Raw genomic sequence first — 8786 nt, 5'->3', positions numbered from 1 at the left:
TTAGGCGAAGAAAAAGGAATTTGGGCACTCGGCTCGGAAACGATCGCTCAAAACGGAAAATTTGGTGAAATTTAATCCTGGAATCTCGGATTGGCGTGAAATTTGGCAAGTAGGTTACTGGAAGTGTTGTGAAGGTGCCTGAAATATTTGGGTTCAATTGGAGCATTTTTGGCTGGTTTGGGCATTTCACCGAGCACGTGGCGTGCGGGGAATTAGGGTTTCGGTGAAACGGTTATTTGAGGTGGGAAAACCCTCCCGAAGGAGCTAGGAACCTGCAAGGTTGTTTAAGGCACACAGGGGAACACATTTCACAAAGGGAAATCACCAGATTTCACAGGATTTAGAGTTATTGCACAAAGGGAAGAGGTGGGAGGCTCTGCTCACCAGAACAGAGGAGAAATGAGGGAGTGAGAGTGAGCAAGAGCTGCTCACCGAGGGGGAAGAGTACTGGCGAGGTCGCTGGAGCCCAGTCGGGGACGGTGGCCGCCGGAGGAGGAAGTTCGCCGGCGGGGAGAGGAGAATCGCCAGAGAACAGAGAGCGCGGGTGGAGAGGAAGAAACTGAGCCAGGCCACGGGCTCGGGCAGAGAGGGATTTTTTAAAAACGGAGTATGGGCGCACCGGACAGTCTACAGTGCCTGTCCGGTGCACACCGGACAACGCACAGTAGCTGTCCGGTGAACCACCGGACAGCGCACAGGAAAATTGGATTTTAGCGCGCGGCTGCCGGTGCACCGGACATTGCACAGTGCAGTGTCCGGTGCACACCGGACTGTCCGGTGAGCCCAGACAGAGGAGATTTTGGAAAAAATTGAATTTTTCTATCTAACTCCCAACCAAACCAAATCCCAACTTATAATCACTCAAAATAACACTTGTTGGGACAGGTATTGGCACCCTCATATATTTTTCAAAATATTTTGCCATAGGCTAGATAATTTTTAGAGAAAATAGGCAAATGGTGAAATTTTCATTTTGGTTTGCACTAGGGGTTTTCATGAGTGATTTGAGTTTTGAATACTCCCCCTAAGTGCAGTACCTCATGCATATTTCAAGAACCAATTAATTGCATAAAAAGTAAGAATTTAAGTGCTAAAAGCTTAAAACTAAGACTTGTCAGGTTTGACCCGAGTTAAGCTTTTTCACTCGCTTTGTTGGCGGTTATCTCAACTAGGTTAGACAAGTCCTAGATGCAATACAAGGAATTTAAATATGCAATGCAAGCTTGACAACACCATTTGACATTTCACATAAAATTTCTGAGATCAAGAATATTTAGTTCATTCCTCAACATGCAAAAGCGGGTCTTATCAAGAGGCTTAGTGAAAATATCCGCTAATTGATCTTCCGACCTCACTCCTTCTAAAATGATATCTCCTTTAGCAACATGATCTCTCAGAAAGTGATGACGGATATCAATGTGCTTGGTGCGAGAGTGTTGTACAGGATTATTAGCAATTTTAACAGCACTCTCATTATCACACAACAAAGGTACCTTTTCTAGAACTACGCCATAGTCTAGGAGAGTTTGTTTCATATATAAAATCTGTGTGCAGCAAGCACCTGCGGCAATGTATTCCGCTTCGGCTGTCGACAAGGCAACACTATTTTGCTTTTTGGATGTCCATGAAACTAGTGATCTACCAAGCAGATGGCATCCCCCAGAAGTACTTTTCCTATCAATTTTGCAACCGGCATAATCCGAATCGGAATAGCCAATTAAATCAAAAGTAGCTCCTTTGGGATACCACAGACCAACGCTTGTGGTGTGCCTGAGATACCTAAGAATTCTCTTAACAGCGCGAAGGTGAGCTTTCTTAGGATTAGATTGAAATCTAGCACACATGCAGACACTAAACATAATATCGGGCCTAGATGCGGTAAGGTATAATAAACTACCAATCATAGAACGGTAGAGAGTTTGATTAACCGGGTTACCTCCCTCATCTAAGTCGAGATGTCCATTTGTAGGCATGGGGGTCTTGATTGGTTTGCACTTCTCCATGTTGAATCTTTTCAACAAGTCTTTGGTATACTTCTCTTGAGAGAGAAAGTTACCATCTTTCATTTGCTTGACTTGAAAGCCGAGGAAGTATGTTAGCTCACCAATCATTGACATCTCGAACTCCTTCGACATCAACTCACCAAATTCCTTGCAATGATAGTCATTTGTCGAGCCAAAGATTATATCATCAACATATACTTGACAAATGAAAATATCACCGTTATGTTTCTTTGTGAAGAGAGTTGTGTCGACGGTCCCGATTTTGAAGCCCTTTTCGATGAGGAAGTCGCGAAGACGCTCATACCAAGCCCTTGGAGCTTGCTTTAGCCCATAAAGCGCCTTGGACAACCTGTAAGCATGGTTAGGATATCTAGGGTCTTCAAATCCAGGCGGTTGCTCAACATATACAAGTTCATTTATGAAGCCATTTAAAAATGCACTTTTTACATCCATTTGATAAAGTTTTATATCATAGCATGATGCATATGCAAGTAGGATACGGATGGCTTCCAGTCGAGCAACCGGTGCAAAGGTCTCTCCAAAATCCAAGCCTTCAACTTGAGAGAATCCCTTTGCGACAAGTCTTGCCTTGTTTCTAACAATCACACCTTGATCATCTTGTTTGTTTCTGAACACCCACTTTGTTCCAATGATTCTTGCATCTTGTGGGGGCTTCTCTAGGGTCCAAACTTCGTTACGGGTGAAGTTGTTAAGTTCTTCATGCATGGGATTCACCTAGTCCGGATCCTGTAGCGCCTCATCTATACAAGTAGGCTCAACACAAGAAACAAAAGAGTGATGTTCAATAAAATTAGCATGTCTATGTGATCGAGTAATAACCCCTTGTGAAGGACTCCCGATGATTTGGTTTTGAGGATGAGCTTGAAGTAGTGATGAGTTTCTCCTGTCAACCACTTGGGAAGAAGATCCTGGAGCATCAACATCTTCGGCTTGTACCCTTGCTTGTTCATGAGAGACAAATGTATCTTCATTTGCATGCCTCTCATCTTTTTCATCATCTTGTGGTACATTTGATGAAGAAGGCCTGTCAATGATTTGCACCTCTTCTTCATCTTCTTTTGGTTTGATAGCTCCAATAGGCATGTTCTTCATTGCTTCCCTAAGTGGCTCATCACCTACATCATCAAGATTTTTCAAGTGCTCCTTGGGAGCCATTAGTCTCATCAAATTCCACATCATATGTTTCTTCTACCACGCCAGTGGCATGGTTGAATACTCGATATGCTTTGGACTTTAATGAATAACCCAAAATAAAACCAATATCACAACGTCTTTGAAACTTCCCTAGGTGATGGCGTTTCTTGTAGATGTAGCATTTGCACCCAAATACCCGGAAGAAAGAGACGTCTGGCTTTTTCCCATTTAGCAGTTCATAAGGAGTCTTCGCAAGTAGCCGGTGAGGAAATAGCCTGTTTGATGCATAACAAGCAGTGTTGACAGCTTCGGCCCAAAACCTCTCCGGTGTGTTATACTCATCAATCATTGTTCTTGCAAGGGTGATCAAGGTCCTATTTTTCCTTTCAACAACTCCATTTTGTTGAGGTGTATATGTGGCAGATACTTCATGCTTGATCCCAATTTCATCACAGTACTCATGAATGTTGGTGTTGTCAAATTCTTTGCCATTGTCACTTCTAATCTTCTTAATCTTGCAATCAAATTCATTTTGTGCTTTCTTGGCAAACTTCTTGAATATAGATGCAACTTCAGATTTGTCATGGAGAAAGAACACCCAAGTGTATCTTGAGAAGTCATCAACAATCACTAGACAGTAGAGGTTGCCACCGGCACTGACATAATTTGTAGGTCCAAATAAATCCATATGAAGTAGTTCCAGTGGCCTTGATGTTGACATGAAAGCTTTAGTGGGATGTGTATTAGCAACCTGCTTTCCAGCTTGACATGCACTGCATGGCTTGTCTTTTTCAAATACCACATCCTTTAATCCTCTAACCATATCTTTCTTTAATACTTTCTTGAGTGTGCTCATTCCAACATGTGCAAGCCTCCTATGCCAAAGCCATCCAAGAGAAGCTTTGGTGAAGAGGCAAGTTCTTAAGTCTGCATCTTCTGAAGTGAAATCCACTAAGTAGAGGTTGTTGTATCTAAATCCCTTGAATACCATTGATTCATCATCTATTTTTGTTACAATAACCTCTGATGGAGTGAATAAGCATTGAAGTCCAAGATCACAGAGTTGTCCCACTGATAATAAATTGAAGCTCAAGGGTGCAACTAAGAGAACATTTGATATTGATAAGTCATTTGAGATTGCCACCTTGCCAAGTCCTTGCACTTTTCCTTTTGAGTTGTCTCCAAATGTGATTTTATCTTGACCATCAACATTCTCATCTAGTGAGGTGAACATCCGTGGGTTGCCTGTCATATGTTGTGTGCATCCACTGTCAATAACCCAATGGCTCCCACCGGTCTTGTAGTTCACCTACATTCACAGACAATTCAAGCTTGAGTTTTGAGGGCCCTATATTGCATAGGACCAGTGACTCTCTCAATTAAGGACTTTGCCACCCAGATTTGTCTAGGTCTACTCTTATTTGGTGGACCTAGGAATGTAACCTTAATCTTTCCATTTGCCACCTTTCTTAGAACATAGTGAGCATTGAAAGCAAATGGTCTTGAGTGCTTAGGCAAGGGAGTTGGTGGTTTAGCTTTGCAGTTGTGGGCAAAATGACCTTCATTTCCACACTCAAAGCATTTGATAGGCTTGTGAGTCTGCTTTGGCTTGTATTGAGTGATAGCTTTCTTTTGCACAAAAGCATTGTATCCAATACCACTCTTGTTATTTTTCATAACAGTGTTCATAAGCAGCTCATTTTGGAGGTATTGACCCTTGTTGAACTTTTGCACACTTGTTGCAAGATGTTCATTTTCACTTTTTAGTTTCTTGACCTCATTCTTAAGCCTTTGATTATCCACTGCCAACTCATTGTTGAAATCATTGTTCTCAATAGCAACTTTTCCTCTAGTAGTTGCATCAGTCAAGTAATTCTTCGATTTTTGGTTGTCTAAAGTCAGGACTTCAACTTTTTCAGTGAATTCAGCATGTAGACTAGTTTGCTCTTCTTGAATCAAATCATCACATGAGGTTGCTACATCAAGCTTAACAACAGGGTTAATAGCCTCATGTGTTTTGCAAGATAAAAGTTCTTTTTCAACAAGAAGATTGTCATGATCAAATTTAATTTGAGTATAGTCTTCCTTGATCTTTACTAGTCTATTTTGCAACTCCCTATTAGCTTCATTTAATTTGTCATATTTTTCCTTAGCATCTTTTAGGGAGTTTGTGAGCTCATTTACAGTTGATGACATAGTTTTATTTTCTTCTTTTATTTCATCACTAGCCTTTATAACTATGTCATACTTGGCATTTAAAGATTCATTTTCATTTTTCAACCTATCACATTTAGCTTTTGACTTTCTAATGATTTGAGTATATTCTTTAAGCAAGTCAGCTAACTCATCATATGAAGGTGAAGCAAATTCTTCATCACTATCACTATCACTATCATCAGCAATATTAATATCATTTTGTACCTTTCGTTCACCCCTGGCCATGAGGCATAGGTGAGAAGTGGATGATGGCGATGGTGGTGGTGAAGAGAAGTCCCCGGCGATGGCCGCAACTTTTTCATCATTCTCTTCTTCACTTGAAGAAGACCCACTTGATGATTCGATGTCGGTGAGCCAGTCGCCAACAATATAGGCCTTTCCATTCTTCTTCTTGTGGAACCTCTTTTGCTTCCCATCCTTCCTCTTGAAAAATTTCTTTTCCTTCTTTTCATCATCGCTGTCATCTTCCTTCTTGCCCTTGAACTTGTTCTTCTTGGGCTTGTTGCATTGATGAGCAAGATGACCAAGCTCACCACAGTTGTAGCAGTCCATCTCAGAAATGGGCTTTCTTTTGTTGGAAAAGAACTTCTTCTTTCTTGAATCAAATTTGATGCCTTCTCTATTTAGCTTCTTCAACATCTTGGTGGTCTTCCTTACCATCAAGGCAATGTTTGCATCAAGGTCATCATCACTTGAGGATTCTTCCTCAACTTGTATTTTTGCTTTTCCTTTTCTTTCATGATTTGCTTTGAGAGCCAAATCCTTTCTTTTGGAAGATGATTCTTCTTTGTCGTTGATGTGCATGTACATTTCATGGGCATTGATCTTTCCCAAAATTTGTGTAGGTGTGGTAACTGAAAGATCCATTTGATGTAGCACAGTGACAATGTGTCCATATTTGTCTATTGGGAGGACACTGAGAATCTTCCTCACAACATCCGGTTGTGAGATTTGAGTAAGCCCCAATCCATTGACTTCCTCTACAAGAATATTAAGTCGTGAGTACATAGCATTTGCATTTTCATTAGTAAGCATTTCAAAGGAATTTAACTTTCGCATGGCTATGTGATATCTTTCCTCACGTTCACTTCTAGTTCCTTCATGTAGAGCACAAATGTCCATCCACAAATCATGAGCATTTTTATGATTCCTTACTCTATTGAACACATCTTTGCAAAGGCCTCTAAAAAGGGTGTTTTTGGCCTTAGCATTCCATTTCTCATAATTGAACTCATCACCTACAAGATTTGTGGGATCTCTAGGTTTGGGGAACCCTTGTGTGGCGGCTTTATAGACACCAATGTCTATAGCCTCTAAGTATGCTTCCATACGAATTTTCCAATAAGGAAAATCGTCACCATCAAAAAGGGAGGAGGTCCATCCCCACCGGACATCGTAACTCTAGCGGTTAAGCTAATCTATGAGCAACAAGGCTCCGATACCAATTGAAAGGATCACGATGCCCAAGAGGGGGGTGAATTGGGCTTTTCTAAAAATCAACACTAATTAAAACCTAAGCAAGAGCTAAACAAGAGCCCAACTTCACCCCAACAACTAGCGCTAAGAATATAATACTAGAAATGTAACAAAGCTAAGATAATACTTCAAATACTTGCTAAACAAATACACAATGTACAGTGCTTGAATTAAGTGCGGAATGTAAAGCAAAGTTTAGAAGACTCCTCCAATTTTTCCCGAGGTATCGAAGAGTCGGCACTCTCCACTAGTCCTCGTTGGAGCACCCGCGCAAGGGTATCGCTCCCCCTTGGTCCTCGCAAGAACCAAGTGCTCACTACGAGATGATCCTTTGCCACTCCGGCGCGGTGGATCCCTCGAGACCGCTTACAAACTTGAGTCGGGTCACCAACAAGATCTTCACGGTGATCACCGAGCTCCCAACGCCACCAAGCCGTCTAGGTGATGCCGATCACCAAGAGTAACAAGCCGTAGACTTTCGCTTGACCAAGAGAAGCCTAATGCAAGTGGTGTGTGCTCTAGGTGGCTCTCACTAGCGCTAATGAGGAACAAGCGTGGATTATGATTCTCTAATCTCCTCACTAGCCTTTTGGTGCTTGCAATGCTCTACCAATGTGCTGGAATAAATGTGGAGTGCAAGACATTGAATATGGTGGGTGGAGGGGGTATAAATAGCCCTCACCCACCAACTAGCCGTTACAGGCAATTCACTGCGCGATGGCGCACCGGACAGTCCGGTGCGCCACCGGTGCGCCAACGGTGCGCCACCGGTGCGCCAACGGTCACTTCCAACGGCTAGTTCTGACAGAGAGCCGTTGGACTCATGGCGCACCGGACAGTGAACAGTCCGATGTCCGGTGCACACCGGACAGTCCGGTGCGGTGTCCGGTGCACCACTAAAATTCAACTCCGAATGCTGCGCTCTCGGGTTTCTGCGAAGGGGGAGACTCTGCCGTGGACCAGCCTGGCCCCACCTGGCAGAGGGTGCACCGGACAGTCCGGTGCACACCGGACAGTCCGGTGCCCCAAAGCCAGAAACACTAACTCTTGTTTTTCAGCTGATTTTCAAATCGGTTTTCGCTCTAACTTGTGTGTGAGTTCTAGAGTGACACCTAGCACTGTATATGAGTGTGATTGTGCACCAACACTACACTAGAACTCTCTTGGTCAAACTACTCATCGACAACCCCTCTTTATAGTACGGCTAAAAGAGAATAAAAGACCTAACTAAATCGCGAGTGTCCACATCTCCTTGACACTCGGACTCCGTAGACCTTCACCTTTTGTTCCGTCGTTTTAGCCGTCGCTTCGAGTTCTTATCTCCGGGATTGTTTTTCACCGTTGTAGTACTTCTACCTGTCATGCGACCTAACTTACCATATGTCTCTGCAAAACACACGTTAGTCACATATAATATTACGTTGTCATTAATCACTAAAACCAACCAGGGGCCTAGATGCTTTCATCCACCTGGGTCTCCTCCAAGAATCCGGCTCGAGCAGGCGGCTCGGCTAGTCACCCCGAGGCCTCGGCCAGCTGTCCCCCGAAGACATCAGCCCGGCCCGAGGCCTCGGCAGATCAACTCCGGCGTCGGTCCCGCTAACGGACGACCCGGCCAGGCTCCGGCCGACCAAGTCTTCTTTTCGAGCCAACTCTGCCTCTGTCCGTGCTGACACCGCTACCCCTGGCTTCAGCTCATCGAAGAGCGGCCAAAGGGTTCCTTTAACTAAGCAGGAGAAGCCTCGGACAGCAAGGCCGACCGAGCCGAGGGATTCCTACGCCTCCGGGATACGGATACCTCACTCGTTACCATTGCACGGGGCGACTCACGCTTGGTGAAGCGGTTCAGACAACCAACAGGCGAGTCTTAGTGCTCAAAAATGAGGAAAAACACGGCTCCGTGCCAAAAATACATACACGTTCAGGCCCCGACGG

Source organism: Zea mays, chromosome 4 (genome assembly GCF_902167145.1).
Source record: "Zea mays cultivar B73 chromosome 4, Zm-B73-REFERENCE-NAM-5.0, whole genome shotgun sequence".
NCBI lineage: Eukaryota > Viridiplantae > Streptophyta > Magnoliopsida > Poales > Poaceae > Zea > Zea mays.
Note: the sequence above shows the minus strand (reverse complement) of the source record.